At 37.4% G+C, this 20,466-nt stretch overlaps 1 non-coding gene across 1 annotated transcript; it reads right to left on the bottom strand.

Moving 5' to 3' along the window:
• Positions 1 to 19,887: 19,887 nt before the first annotated feature.
• Positions 19,888 to 19,994, bottom strand: LOC124889052. Its single transcript, XR_007047669.1, has one exon. It is a non-coding gene; the product is annotated as a small nucleolar RNA R71 (small nucleolar RNA).
• Positions 19,995 to 20,466: the final 472 nt, after the last annotated feature.

Genomic DNA, 20,466 nt, shown 5'->3' on the forward strand with positions numbered 1-20,466 from the left:
CTCTGAGTTCTGCAAGTGCCATTCTGTATGGTGGAATAGATATAGGCTGAGTATCTAGGAGAAGATCAATTCCCAAATCAATTTCTATTTTGAGAGAAATTCTGAGAAGATCTTCGAGAAATACATCTAGGAATTCACATGCTACTGACACTGATTCAAGAGTAGAGGTTTCTGAATTGGAGTCCTTGACTCACACAAGGTGATAGACACATCCCTTAGATATCAATTTTCTCCCGAAGGTAAGAAACAAGTTAACCCTTAAATGTTGAAGTACTACCCCTCTACTCTAGGATGGTTTCATTTGGGAACTGGAATTGGACAATTCTATTTCTGCAGTCGACTGAGGCATAGCAGGAATGAAACCAATCCATACCGAGAATGACATCAAAATCAGTCATTTCTAATTTAACTAAGTCTGCTGAAGTTATTTTCTAAGATACCATAACTGGACAGTTCCTATATACCCATCGGGCTATGATGCATTTACCCACTAGAGTAGGGACTGATAAAAGATCTACTAGAATTTTGGGACTGACTCCAAAATTAACTACTATATAAGGAGTAGCAACGAACAAGGAAGGTTCTGGATATAGCAAAGCATAAATATATAAGTGATAAAATTGTAATGTACTAGTGACCATGTCAGGAGAACTTTCCTGATCCTGTTGGGACTGGAGAGTGTAGAGTCTATTTGGACGTTGCCCACTGGTGTCACTGGATGAGGCACCCTACTGATTCGGGTGACAGGACTGAGCTAGAGGACGGTTTTGCTGACCCTGAGAACCTAACTAGGGATAATCTCTGACTTTATGGCATGGCTTGCCACATCAAAAACAAACATTACTGCCAGCTCTGCAAATACCTTGATGGTTCCTGCCACAGTTTGATAAAAAGGATTAGTTCGGGCACTACTGATACTACCCTAAGACTTAGAGCCTGGTGCCCTATCTTTATTGCCATCTCTGAATTTTAGCACTGAAGTACTAGCTGAGGATGGAGCTAGAACTAAAGATTTTGGGCAAAACTAAGAACGATTCCCACCCTCTCACTTAGGATAAGCAAAGTTGAAACTACATCTTTTTTCTTTCTTATTCTGCTTCTCTCTCTTCTTATTCTTCTATTTATCTATCTGCTGAGCATGGATCATCAACCTAGCTAATTCTATCTCACTAATCAATATTAAGGTCCTGCACTCTTTGACCACACTATCATTTACTACAAAAACAAACTTACTCATTTAGAATCTGTTATCTGTCACCACATAAGGAGCGTATCTAGCTAATTGAGTAAACTTGAGAGAATACTCTTTCACTGTCATATTGCCCTACTTTAGATTAATAAATTATAACACCTTATCTTCTCTCAGCTCTAAGGGAATGAATCTATCTAGAAAAGTAGTGGCAAACTCCTCCCAATCAATGGGCCTGCATCTACGGCCCTCTCCGCATTCCACTGTTTAAACTAATATGGGCCATATCCTACAACTAATATGTAACTAGCTTAGCACTCTCACTAGCTATTACCCCCATAATATTTGTAATCTTCTACACCAGATTAAGGAATTCCTGGGGGTCCTTATCTGAATTAGACCCTGTGAAAGATGGAGGGTTCATTCGGGTGAAGTCCCAAATCCTGGCTGCTGCAGTATTGGCCACAGCTAGACATTCATTCTGAGCAGTAACTGAATGATCTAGGGTGGTGAAAGCTGCTCTGAACTCAGCATGGGAGACATGTTCAACCAAAGGAATTGACTGATACCTACTACAATAACTGAGTAATAACACTATATAATACGGAATAATGGGCTAAAATGCCATAAGGTTCAAAAATGTAATACTGATGAAAAGTAAAGGACAATGTCTAATAAAACATCTGAATCTAAAATACTAAATACTTTCTGAACATCTAGTCTAAAAAGCCTCTAGCTAAACTGTCTGAACTGTAGATTTGATGAGACAATCCCCCAACTAACTCTATCTACTGAACTACTGAATGTAATGAGATAATGAAATAAAAGAATATACTCAAATGATGAGGACTCACTGCTAGTTTACAGCTGCTGGCTGAATCTAAATCTATCTACGTATGATCAGGAACCTGAGTGTTTGAACCTATGGTATAAAACACCATAGCGCAACAAAAAAAGTATGCGTTGGTACGTGTAAATATACTGGTTTGCAAAGTGAGGTAGGCTGAGTGCAATGGTTCACATACATGAACTATAACTGACTAAATAACATGAACATAACTATATGAGAATACATGCATGAATACATAACTGTAACTAAACTCATAAGGATTCTGAATATTGAGTTTACTGATAATATAGATTACTAATAACTAATATAACTAATAAATAATACACTGTTTTCTGGGTGACTGTATCTAACAGTCCTAATTCTAATAGAACTAGCTGAGTTCCGAACTAAGCTGAGTGATTGTATCTGATAGTCTAAAATTTGTAGAACTATTTGAGTTCTTTACTGATGACTGAGACTGAGACTATGGGAGATAATCATCTAACCGACATACCCCTTTTCTGAATAGATTTGGAGTCCAACCTGTAGCCCCAGTTGGAAGGGTGTCAATATTGTGCCATGGGTAAAAACACTAAAGAGATACTCTCATCTGGTAGGTTCTCAAATAAGAATATTGGGACCCTCATCTATTAAGTTAAGCGACCTCATCAACCATCAACTAGCAAGTTTTTTTATGTCTCAACCTACGCTGGCTACGTAGTTCTAGAACGGAAGGACTGCTTCTAAGGATCACACCTTCTGTCAGGTGAGTCCCCATCCTTGGGTTTACTCGATGCTGAATCCTACTCCCAACTGAATAGACACTAAATTGATTTCCTAGTTCATACTAGGCTTGATTGATCTGTTACTGATTGTACTAATTAACTTAACTGAATTGAGTTTACTGAGTTTCATTGACTGATGGAATACTATAGAGTTCTGCTATCTGACTGAGTTTACTGAGGACTGAACTGAATACTGAATGGGACTGGATTAATACTAAGTTTTCCTGAGTTCTATAACGGAACTAGAGTACTACTGATCGTGACATGATTGAGACTGTTATGTAACTAACACTAACTCTAGGCACAAAGCTAAATTATCGGGTATCAAATAACCCAGGACTCGATAGCATGAAAATAATAATACATGACAATTCTTGAATACTTGACAATAGTCAACAACTCACAATATGATCTATAAGGCATTTTATCAATCACTTGAAAGTCATGAACTTGCATATGAATTGGAATGCATACTAACACAACATAATTTCATTAAACCAATCTCATTTGCATTCCATCAAACACATACAAGGTATAACTTTAATATAAAAAGCATTTTGAACATGTGGGTATAGCATAAGTTAATCATTTAGACCACCAAATGATCACAAAAGCACTATAGTCTCAATTTAGCATTTTAACAAACACATGGTAGACGTAGCTTTATACTTGGGTATGATCAACAATACTAATACATCATGACTCCATAATTCAAGGGTTTAAATATAAGAGAATCAAAATTCAACTTACATGCTATCATAATATCAAGAAACACATAAGGATTTCAACTTGGAACACAATCCACAACATCAACATGATTACATTCAAACCCACAACATGAAAATCACAATTCATGTTTTTAAAAGAAGTTTCTTGAACTCCAAGGGTGGAAGGGACCCTTAGATGAATACTTTACATACCTGGTTGAAGAATATCTAGAAATTAATGGTTGAATCTTGAGTTCTTGATTTGAAATTTGAAAAACCTAAGGCTTGTTCTTAAGAGAAATTGAGAAAGAATGTGTTTATTTGCTTCTAAAGGTATTAAATTTCATGTTTTAGGGGCTGAGAGTTGGGGAAAAATAATCGAATAACCCCCAAGAACGCGGTATTTTAATGAGTGAACTGGATTACTGACGTGCAGTCGATGCGGCACATCGATGGCACGAATGCAATATCTAACATGTTGCGCCAAGATCGTGCTGACTCACTGGAATTTGATTCTGGTAGCTGGGAAAAACATTAACCAATTCGATAGGCGATGTGGCGCGCCAAGATTGCATTGGTACACTATTTTGGGATTCTAAAGGAGTTTCAAACGAAGTCTGAAAAATCTGAAACTTGTTCGGGAGCACCTATTGACCTTCCTAATCATGAATTAACTAAAATATAGACATTTCAAGTACTTTAAGGTCGTGAAATGAGATTTTCAACTTTCGAAGACTTTCAAACACTTCAGATAGTTAGTCAATTTGTCATTATCCTTATCAGTTTATAGACAACTATTTTTTTTCGATAGTAGTTTTCAGATTTATGATTCAAAAATATTTTATTATTGTAAACTTTATGGGATATTTAAATATTCCACATATGTTATTTTGTTATTATTATTCAGTGCTCACAGCAGGTACCAGCCCATGGGGTAGCTTGTGGTAACTTATGAGCGTAAGCACTATATGGCATCAAGGGTGTCCTCTCGGGGCATTACAAACTTGGTATTAGAGCCTAATGTTTTACATTGTCCTAGGGAGTCTAAAATCTGCATTGAGTAGAGTCATGTACATAGGTGTGAAGGACACCACACTTATAGACAAGAGGCTACAAGACTTTTAAGAAAGGTTTCCTTTCTTTCAATATTCATGTTGTACGAAAGAGCATGAGCTCTATTTAAAATCTCTTCCTAACCTATCCATCCTTTTGTGTACATAAAATTCCTTCCAAAAAGAAAAACAAAATAATAAATGTGAATCATCGTCCACCTCTGCCTATTCAGGAAGATCCCCTGAATGAGCATGTATCTCACACCAAATTCAGAGCTACTTTCACTACCTTAGCTCATTTAGTAGTTATTTAGAATGATCAATAGGTTGTTTTCCTCTCTAGTATTATGGTTCAAGCTTAGATAAGTAAGGAGGAGAAGCATAGGAAGAAGGGGAGAAAGAATAAGAGGGCAAGAATAAGTAGTTTTAATCCAAGGCCAGGGGGTAGTAACCATTTCTAGTTCCACCAAAATCCTTTTCCCCAACTTCTTTTTTCATCTAGTGCGCTAGTGCCAAAGTTTAGGAATGACAGTCATGATGGGGTGCCAGGCTCTAAGACCTAGGGTACTATGAATAATAGTCGTACCAATCCACTTTGCTAGGAATGTGGTAGGAATCATAAAGGTATGTGTAGAGATAGAAGTGATGTGTGTTTTGGATGTGGAAAATAAGGCCATAGGTTCAAAGAGTGTCCATTACTTTCTCAGAGGGTAAAGGATTTGAGCCAACAGGGCCAGTCCAATCAGTCCTCAGCTCTAGTAGGTCACCCAACTTAGCAGGGCACCACTACCAGTGCCACTAGTGGTCAGTGCCAGAACAAACTATACGCACTCCAGTCTCTACAAGATTAGAAAAGTTCTCTAGATCTAGTTATGGGTAAGTTAAAGATTTTTCATTTACATGTATATGCTCTGATAGACCCCAGAGCTTCACTTTTTTTTGTAACCCCCTTTATAGCTATTAATTTTGGTGTCAGTTTGGAAACCTTAATTGAGCCTTTCTTAGTGTCCACTCCAGTAGGTGTCTCTATTGTATCCATGCAGGTATACATGAATTGTCTGATCATAATATTATAGAAACTCACTTTAGTAGATCATGTGGAGTTAGTGATGACGATTTCGATATCATTCTCGGTATGGATTGGCTCCACTTATGTTATGCCTCAGTTGATTGCAGAAATAGGTCTTTCAGTTTTATTTTTTGGATAAATTAATCATTGAGCGGAGGGATTGTAACTCAGTTCTTAGGGGTTAGATGTGTTTTCAGAGCCCTTCCCAGAATCCTATGGCAGTAGATAGCCTAGAATTAGAAACATGAATCCAGAAGTTTAGCAGCAGTAAAGTAGGGATAGTGTTATCTAAATTTGATGGACTATGTATCCTTGGGTCTAGTTATATGAAAGGTGAATAGTAAACTTAAAAATAGTGTATCCAAGAATTTACGCTAAGTATGATGGTGTGTGTGTGCTCATGTACTACCCTTGAGTGTTAAGTCTGAATGGGGCTAGTAATGTTGTAATTGATGTTCTTACCAGCTAAGTTACGGGTTGTAGTATGTGATGTCGGATGTCCAGGTGTAATGGTAATTCTCATGGTTTAGGGAGAAATATAAGTTTAGAGATGTGATATTAGTAGGCTATGAAAGAAGTTAGTATGGTTCCTTAAAAGGTTTGGGAATCTCCATGTTAAGTGTTAGAATCTAAGTTTGAATCTTTAAAGATTTAGCTAACAGAAAGAAGAGGTGAGAACTCTCATTTAGCCAGTTCTTAATTTTTTACATGATGTATTTGTGGATATATAAAATTAAGAGTTCTAACTCAGAAAGAAGTATCAGCAGTACGGTTTTATACTTTTAGGTGCAGTTTTTTAGGGTGAGTTTAGTGTTTATGAGTATTGTTATATTTCGGACACTAGAGTAAAGTGGTTTTAGTTCAGTTTAGAGTTAGTTAAGTGGTTCACAGACTTAGAATGATGGCTTGAATCTAAGAGGAAGATGATAGAACAAGCAACCAAATTAGGCTCTCAGATTCTAGTAGTGATGCCAGTATGTTACAGAATAGCAGTAAGGGAGGATGATGCCCAACCCATTCTCATCTCAGTGCAAAGTTTTGTATTTTAGTTATCATGATATCTACTCATGCCTTACATGTCATCCCTATGATCATAGCTTATATTCATGCACTTTATAGAAAATCATATACGTTTCCAATTCCTAGTATGAGGAGTTCCAATTCACCTAGCAGTCTGAACCATATTCCATGAACTTATGAACTCCAAACTCAGGTCATGTATTTCATGACTTATGTGCTCATGCTTTATAGTATGTTCAGTTTTAGTACTCATACAACACTCCTAATGATCAGCGGAATTTAAATTATGTCATGTATACCCTCAGTTTAGATCTCTTTGATGAATCCATAATGTTTATACTCTATTCCTCAGGCCTCAGTTTAGTGTCCAAGTTATCCTTTCATGTTTCAAGTCCTCATGTTCTAACTTTTCAGTGACTTCTCCTTATTCAAGGATGGTGGTGATGAGTAATTATTTGGCAAGGAAAAAAATTGGTGTATGCTTGTTTGATCTAAGGTTATAAGTGTGAAGTAAGATTGACTACAAGTTTTTGATATAATTCATGGTTAGTTGAAATTTTGTGTGTGATTTTCTAAAGAATTGTGCATGGAAGTTGTTAATGATAGGGGTTTAGAGAATGAGAGAAAGATTCATTTGTGATTGTTTGCCTAGAAGTTTGTGTGTGGTTATGAATATAGGATTGAATGTTATGTTGGTGTATAAGTGGATGAATACATTGTGCACTAGCGAATTCATGGTAAGAGTTTGAAGTTAGTTGGGAAGTAGGAATAAGTGTTATTCTTGAGATGAGGAGTTATGAAAATGCAGGGTGTACTAAATTCATGATTCAAACTAGTATTACAGTGTTATGTGTGCACTTGGTAGAATCGAATAAACTTGAAATAAGAGAGAGAATTTAGTTCAGCCCAGACTTCAATAGGTAGAATTATCAGTGCTCGTGTGAGTATATTCAGTATCCTTAAGTATAGTGTAGTATTGAAGAAGAGTGTATAGTTGAGGGAGCATTCGAGGAGTATGTCTAAGCTTGAAAATGGTTGTTGCATTAGGCATAGTAATTTTATCCTAGCTTATGTTTCGTAGGCCTATATTCCATGTCCCAGAATATAGATCATGCCCAAGATTCTCTGTTTTCTAATGTTATTAGAATATCTTACAAAGAATATTGAAGAAATGCTCCAGTTGAGTATAAGCTTTTAGTATGAGTTAATGATCGTGGGCGTATTTATATGTCCAAACACCATTGTTTACCCATATTTGGACTTGTTTTGAGAATAAAAAGTATGTTAATTATAGTGAATTGTGAGCTACATTGTGTTTTGTGGCTAAACGATGTGATTAGAGATACAGGGTAAATTTTCCATGGATTCAGAAGAAAACTGGATACATATCATGAAGATGCAAAAGACCATGTTGATCAAAGTTAAAAACATTGTAGATGCACGAGAGTAAGGATAAAAGAATAGAGCTGAGGATTAACGAAAAGAAAGAGAGGAAATGGAGAAAAATTCTAGTGACATGATGCTATCTCGACGCGTCGCGTCGACTGGTAAAAAGTGTACCTTAGCCAAAAATATAAAGATTAACTTCTAGTGCATCAACCCATGTCAACGCATCGCGTTGATGTATAAGTTCTGTGCCTTAGTAAAAATTTTATCGACAACTTCCAGTGCATCGATGCGATGTCAATGCATCACGTCGATGCGTAAAGTTTAGACACTTAGTCATATTTTGAGGAGCAAATTCCAGTGACATGACGCGATGTCGACGCGTCGCACCGTGTGGTAAAGAACTTGACTTATTCTACTTTTTAAAGACAAACTCTAGTGTGTCAACGTGATGTTGACGTGATGCGTTGGCTGGCTCAGCGCGATTGGCGGCATACCACAACAAGGCTTCAGATCTGGTGAAATTTTCCCAAGTATAAAAGGAACACGTGAGCACAATTTCTAACACTTTTTGTAAGCATAGAAGCAGCGGAAAAGCATAGAATTCTTTCTTTTAGGGTTCTATTTATTTCTTTTGAACTTCTTTACCTCAATACTAATTTTGGGTATGATTAATTACTTGTTTTTTATGTTTAATTCAAACATGAGTGGCTAAATACCCTTGTTCTGGGGTTGAGGCCAAGAACATGATTACTCTTTGATATTCTTTAGAGTAGTTTCTTTTTGAATTATCACCTGGGTTGTTCTTAATTTCTTGAGCTTACTATTTTAATGCTTGGCCGCCATTAGAATAAATGTATATTTCTATGTGAATCTAGGAGGAGAATCGTAGATTAGAATGAGGAAATTAAGGAGCCAAGTTCTTACCCTTTTATAAAATAAGGGGTTTGAATTAGCATCTAGGATAGGGATATCCCTAGAAGCCTTGTTTAGTTCAATTGCAAGAAGAGTACTTAATGACTCTAGAAGAATTATTGTATTTTTGCAGGAGTTATAGCTGCAATATTCAATAGACAGAAGATTTGAGGTCAGGAGACAAAAATCGTTGCCTAAACCTTGCGAACCAACAACCCAACAACCAATTAGGCTACTATAAGAATGAATATTTGTATGATTGTTCGAAAAGCCTCAACCCTAGAATTCTTTTCATTATTTTTTACAACCGCTGCTTGCTTTGCTTTGGTAGTAAACTTTTATTTCTAATTAAATAATTTATATTTTTATTCTCAAGTTCAAAATCATCTTGATACTTTACAATACTTAATACTCATTGTCTAAAACTAAAATTTGGTTAAATTTCTAGTTTCTTAGTCCTCGTAAAAATGATATTTGATTGTCTAAATCACTATATTACTTGTACGATCACATGCACCTGCTGTGTGTCTGAGTCACAACAAGTTTTTGGCGCTGTTACCGGGGACTAATATAATTAGTAAATTGCTAAATTTTTTATTTTTGATATTAAGTTTAAGTGTTAACAACTTGATCTTAGCGGCTGAATTTTTGCAGGTTTAGCTGAATCCAGGACTGGTGAGAGAGAAAGAGTTGGTAAAGCCTTTTTCAGAACTAGAACAGATCTTTCAACTAAGGGGAAGAATGGTTGAACAAAGAAATGAACTAGTCGATCCAAATAGTGAAAATGTCCCACCTCTAGTTATTCCAGTTGTTCCTACTCAACCAGCTGCTAGACTTGTTCGTGAGGTGGGAATCCCACTCACAAACCATATGACGAGCAATATTCTTAACTCCGAACCAGGAGGTCGATTTGAATTAAAGCAGAATATGGTCCAATTGCTGAATTTAGCGGGGTAATTTCATGGCCTTTAACACGAAGATCCGCAACAGCACATACAAACCTTCTTGGAAATAAGTGATACTTACATTCCTAAAGGGGTGACTTCTAATTATATCAGGTTGACACTTTTTTTCCCTTCTCTCTAATGGTGTAATACCCTGGGAAATTTTTTCGTTGAAATTTTGTGCATAAAGGTGTTGGGTTCTATCTTCTAGAATGAATTATAAATTTTTCGTGTGAAATGTTTTATATTATGACCCACCATTGCATAGAATATTGAATAATCTTTTCAAAGATATGTGGATCATCCAAAATGGACACCCGAGCGACGAGTTATGAACATTCCGATCGAACCGTGAATAGTAGTGAACAGTAAAACATGTAGGAAAAATTACTGAGGCCTGGCGTATTTTTTCTCCAACTTTAAACAATCATAACTCCTTGTAAATAATGATCTGAGTGATCTACTATATATCAACGGAAATGTCTGCGAGTCCTCTTTCCAATGAAATTGGTTTCATCCAATTTGTCTATTGGAGCAAAAAGTTATGGTCGATCTACTCCAGCCTATCAAAAGTGAATTTTTGGGTCAACTTCATATGATCATAACTCCTCATACACAATGATCTGGGTGAGATACTATATATCAACGGAAAGATATGAGAGTACTATTTCTAATAAAATTGGTTTCATCCAATTTGGATATTGAAGTAAAACGTTATGGTTGATCTACTTCAAACTATCAACATAGTCCACCAAAGGACAGATTCGAGAATTATTTGATTTTTAGGGGTGTTTTGGTCATTCCCTCTCACCCAAAATCTATCCAAACCCTATATTAAAGCCTATTAGAAGCACTATATGTTATATTTCATCAAATTCTCTCAAAAAGAAAACCCTAAGATCCTACATCCAACTTCAAGAACCTCCAAAGTTCACCATGAATTCTGCAAATTTATTCAAGATTTCAAGTTCCTAGTTCAAGAACTCCAAGAACCATCATTCAAAGGCACGATTAACATCTCAAAAATGAGTATCGATCTAAATTTCATCATTCAAGGTATGTGGGGTTTTTCAACAAAAACTCTCTTTCGTTCTTGTGCCCAAAAGTAATTTTCTTCACAAAGGTATGATTTTTATTTGATTTTTACGAATTTGAAGCATAAACCCATATCTTATGATAATTATTATGAAATCTTGATGTTTATGATTTTGAAAGATGAATTTACATGTGTGGATATATAAAGCATGAATCTTGAATGATATTTATCATGATTTTGATATTTGGGTCGTGAATCCCCATTGGAAATTGTGTTTTTTTAGAAAGTGTGTATTATAAGTGCGTTGATGTTGAATATTTGAGATATTTTGAATGATTTGACCTTTTGGTCTTAATGGAGTTGTTTTGAACTCGAGTGTGAAAGAAATTTACAACGTAGTTGATTTTGATAGATAGGAAGCATGATGGCTCCGATGTATATTTATATATTACTGAAATTATTTATTGTGGATTGTCTTTGAAATGATCTGAGCTAAGTTCATGAGAAATATTTTTCACCGAGTCAGAGGTATAAAGCGACCTTACTTCCCCAGAACTACGTGCCCCCGTAGGAGTGAGCCTGACGCTGATTTATATAGTGATCACTAGTTTGTGTGAATTTGATATCGATAGTCCTACTCCGATGGAAATGATAGGATGGCTCTCCCCAACGTTGGTTGTACGTTGGGCTCCATGTAGCTCACATGATTTATGTCGGTTATAGGATCTCCCAGTGTGTGTGTATTTCCTTGTAACTATGGTGAATGGTGAAGTGATTTGAAAGTGGAATTGTGAAAGTTATTCTTTCGAAAGATTTAAATGATATTTACATTATGAGAATTGATATTCTTGATGAACTGAAAGTGATTGACAAATTATATGATGACTCACATGTGTTATTGTACTTATTTCATCCTCTCATGATTATGTTGATTTTCTTCAGGCTATGGGAGTCTTTCATACATCCTGCATATTTCTTATAAATATTTATGATGATGATGTTTATACAACTGGATACACCCCAATATACTCGATTCCTTTCCATGGTACTGACCCACATCTTCGAATGTAGGCTGCATTTTCTCGCAATATAGGTTAAGGTGCTCAGTTCCAGGTTTGACAGTGATTCTTTGGGCATGTTGTTCTACATTCTCTTTTGTGGTGATTCCTTATATTCCGAGGACGTGATGTCTGATGTTGGTTTAACGAAATCATTTACATTTAATAACTGAGTATGAGTCAGTTGGGACATGTCTCATTGGCTCATTAGTTTAATTGATTTTCTTAGAGGCTTGTCAGACTTGTACAAATATTGGGAGTTGACTAATAATTTGTATTTTGTTATCTTTCAAAAATTCTTTTATTCTTGGATGATGATTACTCTATTGATAACCGTGTGATACTCCGGGACCCATTTTCTGGGGCGTTACAAACTTTGTATCAGAGCCTAAGGTTTTAAGGTGTCCTAGGGAGTCTGACAAGCCCCGTTAAGTAGATTCTTGATCATCGGTATGTAGTGCATCACATCTATACGAAAGAGGCTACAAGACGTTTTAGGAAAAAGTGTGATTCTTTCTTTTAGAAGTCTATCGTGCTTAATGTTTCTCACTCTGCTATTCATTTGTGCTATCCTCTTTTAGAAATATGCCTCCATATCGAGCGACAAGAAATAATAATGGTCAGCAACCTCAACTCGCTGACCCATTAAATGAAAACGTGTCTCATACTGAATTTCAGGTTGCCTTTTAGGCACTGGCCTAAGCTGTTACTGCAAATATTCAGGCCAACCCTGCCCCGAATCCATAGCAGCAGGGAGGTGATTCAACTGTTGCCAAGATCTGTGACTTCATGCGGATGAATCCACCGGAATTCTATGGGTCCAAGTTTGATGAGGATCCACGGTTATTTTTAGAGGGGGTGCAGAAGATTACTCAGGTGATGCATGTATTTGAGGAACATAGTGTGGAGTTGGCTGCGTATAGGTTGAAAGACCTTGCTTATGATTGGGTTGTTGCTTAGAGTAAAGGTAGAGGTGAGGGAGCTATCCCTACAACTTGGTAAGAGTTCCAGGATGCATTCCTAGACAAGTTTTTCCCTTTGGAGTTGAGGAAGGCGAAGGTGAAAGAGTTAAAGAACCTGCAACAGGGCTCTATAACTGTTAGGGAGTACTGTCTAAAGTTTAATCAGTTGGCCAAGTATGCTCCTGACTTAGTGGCTGATAATCGGGCTAGTATGAGTAAGTTTATGAATCGAGTATCTAGTTATGTGGTTAAGGAGTGTAGGTCTGCTATGCTGAATAGTGAGATAAATCTTTCTAGGCTGATGACTCATGCCCAACAGATTGAGGCATACAAGATTAAGGAGAGAGATAGAATGAGAGGGGATAAGAGAGCTAGGTCTAAGCAGCTAGACAGGGTCAGACTAGATCGCAGGAAGGGAGTCACTCTCAGTATTAGGACCGTTCGTCTATGCCAGCACCGTCATCTGCTAGTGCTCCCGTTCCTAGAGGAGGCAAGAGCAAAGTAGCAGGTCATATACATCCAGGTCCTAGTATAATGCTGGCAGTAAGCCAAATCATCCCCTGTGTCCTAAGTATGGTAGGGCTCATTGGGGTGAGAAGAGGGGTTGTTTTTAGTGTGGTGACATGGGTCACAGATTTAGAGATTGTCCACAGGATGGACAAGGGCATCGTGACTATCGCCCTCAGACCCATACTTGGACTGTTAGTGCTCCAGTTCTAGCGACTCGCCTAGCCCCAGCTCAGGGCGCCTCTTCTAGCAATGCTGGTGGGCAGCGCTAGAATAGATTCTATGCTTTACCATCCCGCCAGTAATAGGAGGACTCTCCCGATGTTGTTACTAATATGCTTCGTATATTTCAGTTTGATGTGTATGCTTTATTGGATCCTGGATCCAGTTTCTCATATGTTACACCTTTGATTACTGTGAATTTTGAAATGAGTCCTGAGATTATTCCTGAGCCTATCCTATTTTCTACCCCAGTGGGTGATTTAATTGTTACCCAGAAAGTGTATAAAAAGTGTCCTTTTACCGTTCTTCTTATAGTCTTGTTGGCTGATCTGATTGAGTTAGACATGGTAGATTTTGATGTGATTCTGGGTATGAACTGGCTGTATTCTTCTTATGCCTCTATTAATTGTCGGATCTGAGTGGTCAAGTTTCAGTTTCTGGGTGCATCCGTGTTTGAGTAGTCTAGGAATTCTGTGTCACCCAAGAGTCATTTTATCTCTTACCTCAAAGTTAGAAAGCTTATTTCCAAGGTGTGTATTTACCATTTGGTTAGAGTCAAAGACACTAAGTCTGAGACTCCAACTCTTCAGTCTGTTAACGTCGTCAATGAGTTTTCTGATGTCTTTTTGGATGATCTCCCAGGGATACCTCCTAATAGAGAGACAGAGTTCGGGATTAATCTTCTTCCCGATACTCAGCCCATTTCTATTTCTCCTTACTGTATGGCCCTTGCAGAACTTAAGGGGTTGAAAGAGAAACTCAAAAATTTACTAGATAAGGGTTTCATATGGCCCAGTGTTTCTCCTTGGGGTGCTCCTGTGTTTTTTGTGAGAAAGAAAGATGGCTCTTTGCGTATATGCATTGATTACCGCCAACTGAATAAAGTCACCATCAAAAATAAGTACCCCCTTCCAAGAATAGATGATTTGTTTGGCCAATTGCAAGGTGCAAGTTATTTATCAAAGATAGACCTTCGTTTTGGCTATCATCAACTCAAAGTTAGGGAGTGTCACATCCTGAAAACCATTTTCTGAACTCATTATAGCCATTTTGAGTTTCTTGTTATGTCTTTTGGGTTAACTAATGCCCCAACAGATTTCATGAACCTCATGAATCAAGTGTTTAGACCATATCTGGATATGTTTGTCATAGTGTTCATCGATGATATACTGGTGTACTCTCATAGTGAGGATGAACATTCTGATCATCTCCGAAATGTCTCGAAAACCCTTAGAGATCACAAGTTGTTTGCCAAGTTCAGTAAGTGTGAGCTTTGGATAAGGTCAGTTTTATTTTCTAGGTCATATCATTTCTTCCGAGGGTATTAGAGTTGATCCCCAAAAGACCGAAGCTGTTAGAAATTGGCCTAGACCTATTTCTACGATTGATATCCAAAGTTTCTTGGGTTTAGCTGGCTATTACCACCATTTTTTAAGGGTTTCTCCTCTATAGCATCTTCTATGACTCGGTTGACCCAAAAGAAAGTGAAATTCTTGTGGTCCAAATCTTGTGAGAAGAGTTTTCAAGAGTTGAAGACTCGACTCACTTCAGCCCCTATTTTGACTTTGCTTGATGGTGTTGATGGTTTTGTGGTGTACTGTGATACTTCGAGAGTTGGGTTGGGTTGCATATTGATATAAAAGGGTAAAGTGATAGCTTATGCTTCTAGACAGTTGAAACCCTATGAGAAAAATTATCCCACCCATGACCTTGAGTTGGCTGCTATTGTATTTCCTTTGAAAATCTGGAGACACTATTTGTATGGTGTCCATGTTGATGTTTTCACTGATCATAAGAGTCTACAGTATGTGTTTACCCAGAGAGAATTGAATCGTAGGCAGAGACGATGGTTAGAATTGTTAAAGGACTATGATATGAGCGTGCTGTACCATCCGGGCAAGGCTAATATTGTGGCGGATGCCCTAAGTAGAGTGTCCATGGGTAGTGTTTTGCATGTGGTAGAAGGTAAGAAAGAGTTGGCTCGTGATGTACATCATTTGGCTAGATTGGGGGTTAGGTTGTTTAACTCTGCTGAAGGTAGTATAGGGGTTTAGAATAGTTTTGAATCCTCCTTGGTTTCGAAACTCCCAAGGGGGAGATGGTGTGTTGAGATTGCAGGGTAGATTGTGTGTCCCGAATGTTGATGATCTGAGATAGAGGATTATGGTTAAAGTGCACGGGGCGCAATATTCTATTCATCCTGGTGCCACCAAGATGTACCAAGACTTGCGGGAAATCTATTGGTGGAGTGGCATGAAGAAAGATATAGCAGCGTTTGTAGCTAAGTGTGCAATATGCCAATAGGTAAGGTTGAACACCAAAGACCTGGTGGTATAATGCAAGAGTTTAGTATTCCCACCTAGAAGTGGGAAGAGATAAATATGGACTTCATGATTGGTTTACCTCCTTCCCGATGCCATCATGATTCCATTTGGATTGTGGTTGATAGGTTGACTAAGTATGCTTATTTCTTGCCTTTTCATACTTCATATACTGCTGAGGATTACACTAGATTGTATATCCGAGAGCTAGTCAGACCGCATGGAGTTCCCTTGTCTATCATTTCGGATAGGGATACTCAGTTCACTTTGTAATTTTGGAAAACTTTTCAAAAGGGTCTTGGTACCCAAGTGCTTTTGAGTTCTGCTTTTCATCCGCAGACCGATAGTCAGGCTGAGCGGACCATCCAGACCTTAGAGGATATATTGAGAGCTTGTGCACTTGACTTTAAGGGAAGTTGGGATGATCACTTACCGTTGATAAAGTTTTCTTACAATAACAGTTTCCACTCTAGTATTGGCATGGCTCCATTTTAAGCGTTATATGGAAGGAAGTGTAGATCACCCATAGGTTGGTTCGAGGTGGGTGAAGCAGCTGTGAGTTGTCCTGATTCAATATTTGAGGCAATGGAAAAAGTTAAGTTGATTAGGGAAAGGTTGAAAATGGCGCAGAGTCGTCAGAAGTCATATGCGGATGTTAGAAGGAGAAACCTTGAGTTTGAAGTTGGTGACCTAGGGTATCTGAAAATTTCATCCATGAGGGGGTGAAGAGATTTGGAAAGAAAGGGAAGCTTAGTCCCCGTTATGTTGGTCCTTACAAAATTCTTAGCCATGTTGGTAAGGTAGCTTATGAGGTCGAGTTGCCTTCCGAGTTGTCCTCTGTTCATCCAATATTCCATGTCTCCATGCTTAGAAAGCATATTAGCGATGCTGTGGTAGTGGATTCCTCTGTGAGTGCTGACATTCAAGAAAATCTTTCTTTTGATGAGATTCCTGTTGAGATTCTTGATTTCAATGTCCGAAGACTAAGGAACAAAGAAGTTCCCTTGGTCAAGTTGTTGTGGCAAAACTAATCTGTTGAGGGTGCAACTTGGGAAGCTGAGGAGGATATGAGATCCAAGTACCCGCACCTATTTTTTACGAACTCCGATCAAGCCAAAGGTACCGCTCTATCCTAAATCATGCACTTTTGATAAAAGTTGCAGCAGTTCAGCTGTCATTTATTATGTGTTCAGCTGTAGTTTCTTGAATTTATGCATTCTATGTTGCATTCGGAGTGAGAAATGATGTGGTGATGAGTCTAACGAATGGTTTCAGCTATATTCTCTATTCCCTATCTAGTCTTGGCATGTCTAGAGTTATTCGAGGATGAATGTTTCCAACGGGAGGATGATGTAATACCCTGGGAAATTTTTTTGTTGAAATTTTGTGCGTAAACGTGTTGGGTTCTATCTTCTAGAATGAATTATAAATTTTTCATGTGAAATGTCTTAGATTATGACCTACAATTGTGTAGAATATCAAATAAGATTTCTGACGATATGTGGATCATCCAAAATGGACACCCAAGTGACAAGTTATGAACATTTCGATCGAACCGTGAATAGTAGTAATAGTAAAAGTAAAACGTGCAGGAAAAAGTACTGAGGCCTGGCATATTTTTGGTCCAAATTTAAATGATCATAACTCCTTGTACATAATGATCTAGGTGATCTACTATATATCAATGGAAATCTCCACGAGTCCTCTTTCCAATGAAATTAGTTTCATCCAATTTGTCTGTTGGAGCAAAAAGTTATGGTCGATCTACTTCAGCCTATCAAAAGCGAATTTTTGGGTCAACTTCAAACAATCATAACTCCTCGTACACAATGGTCTGGGTGAGATACTATATATCAATGGAAATATATGAGATTCCTCTTTCTAATAAAATTGGTTTCATTCAATTTGGATGTCGGAGTAAAATGTTATGGTTGATCTACTTTAAACTATCAAAACAATCTACCAAAGGACAGATTTGAGAATTATTTGATTTTAGGGGCATTTTGGTCATTCCTCCTCACCCAAAATCCATCCAAACCCTATATTAAAGCCTATTAGAAGCATTATATATATTATATTTCATCAAATTCCCTCAAAAAGAAAACCCTAAGCTCCTACATCCAACTTCAAGAACCTCCAAAGTTCACTATTAATTCTGCAAATTTATTCATGATTCCAAGTTCCTAGTTCAAGAACTCCAAGAACCATCATTCAAAGGCACGATTAACATCTCAAAAAATGAGTATCAATCTAAAGTTCATCTTTCAAGATATATGGGGTTTTTCAACAAGAACTCTCTTTCGTTCTTGTTCCCAAAAGTAATTTTCTTTACAAAGGTATGATTTTTATTTTAATTTTGCGAATTTGAAGCATGAACCCATATCTTATAATGATTATTATGAAATCTTGATGTTTATGATTTTAAAAGATGAATTTACATGTGTGGAGATATAAAGCATGGATCTTGAATGATATTTATCATAATTTTGATATTTGGGTCGTGAATCCCCATTGAAAATTGTGTTTTTTTAGAAAGTGTGTGTTCTAAGCACGTTGATGTTGAATATTTGAGATAGTTTGAATGATTTGACCTTTTGATCTTAATGGAGTTGTTTTGAACTCGAGTGTGAAAGAAATCCATAACGTGGTTGATTTTGATAGATGGGAAGCATGATGGCTCCCGATGTATATTTATATATTACTGAAATTATTTTGTTGTGGATTGTCTTTGAAATAATCTGACCTAAGTCCGGGAGAAATCTTTAGCACCGAGTGGGAGGTATAAAGCGACCTTACTTTCCTAGAACTACGTGCCCTCGTAGAAGTGAGTCTGAGGCTGATTTATATAGTGATCACTAGTTTTTGTGGATTTGATATCAATAGTCCTACTCCGATGGAAAGGATAGGACGGCTCTCCCCAATGTAGTTTGTACGTTGGACTCCATGTATCTCACATGGTTTATGTCGGTTATAGGATCTCCCAGTGTGTGTGTGTTTCCTTATGTCTGTGGTGAATGGTGAAGTGATTTGAAAGTGAAATTGTGAAAGTTATTCTTTCTAAAGATTTAAATGATATTTACATTATGAGAATTAATATTCTTGATGAACTGAAAGTGATTGACAAATTATATGATGACTCACACATGTTATTGTACTTATTTCATCCTCTCATGATTATGATGATTTTCTTTGGGCTATGTGAGACTTTCATACATCCTGCATATTTCTTATAAATATTTATGATGATGATATTTATACAACTGCATACACCCCCATATACTCGGTTTCTTTCCATGGTACTAACCCACATCTTCGGATGTGGGCTGCATTTTCTCGGAATGTAGGTTCAAGTTCTCAGTTCCAGGTTCGACAGTGATTCTTTGGGCACGCTGTTTTTCATCCTCTATTGTGGTGAGTCCTCATGTTTTGAGGACGTGATGTCTGATGTTGGTTTCACGGAATCATTTACATTTGATAACTGAGTATGCGTCAGTTGGGGCATGTCTCAATGGCTCACTGGTTTTATTGATTTTCTTAGAGGCTTGTTAGACTTGTATAGATGTTGGGTGTTGACTAATAAGTCATATTTTGTTATCTATCTAAAATTCTTTTATTCTTGGATGATGATACTCTGTTGATATTTGAGGGTTATTTATGGAAACCCCGTTGATTTGTGTTGAACTGAATGAAAATGGCTCAAAGGGTTAGCTTGAGGCTAATCGTAGCCTCAAGCACCGTGTGACGCTCCGGGACCCATTTTCCGAGGCGTTACAAATGGGGGAAGCAAAAAGGTGGTTACATGCTGAACCACCACTCTCCATCACTACATGGGCAGATCTAGCTCAGAAATTCCTTATTCAATTCTTTCCATCTAGGAACACTGCACATTTAAGGAGTGAGATCTTGAGTTTCAGACAGAAAGAATGAGAGAATCTCTACCAAGGTTGGGAAAGATTTAAGGGTATGCTCAGATATTTCCCTCACCATCACCAGTCAAACGATACTCTTGTGCATACTTTCATTGGTGTATTGGATCCAAATACAAAGATTCTCTTTGATTTAGAAATAGGTGGACAGGCTCTTGAGAAAACATATGAAGAATTGTACACACTGCTGAATCAGAATTTTACAAGGGAACCCTGACTGGCATACAAATTCGAGGAGTACTCCTAGAAATGTTGCAGGGATATTAGAGGTAGATCATTTCACCACATTATAGGCACAGATCACAGCCATGCAAAATCATATGATTACTTAGCTTAATAACATAAAGTTGGGTGTTACATAAGCAACAGCCACAACGAATGCAATCCAATAGGTGAATTCTTAGTGTGAGGTTTACAAAAATGGTAAGCACACAACAGATGTATATTTTGTTAATCCAGATATTGTCAACTATGTGGGAAATATAAATTGGCAGGGACAACAAAATACTGGTAAAACTTATAATCCCAATTGGAGGAA

Source organism: Capsicum annuum, chromosome 11 (assembly GCF_002878395.1).
Source record: "Capsicum annuum cultivar UCD-10X-F1 chromosome 11, UCD10Xv1.1, whole genome shotgun sequence".
NCBI lineage: Eukaryota > Viridiplantae > Streptophyta > Magnoliopsida > Solanales > Solanaceae > Capsicum > Capsicum annuum.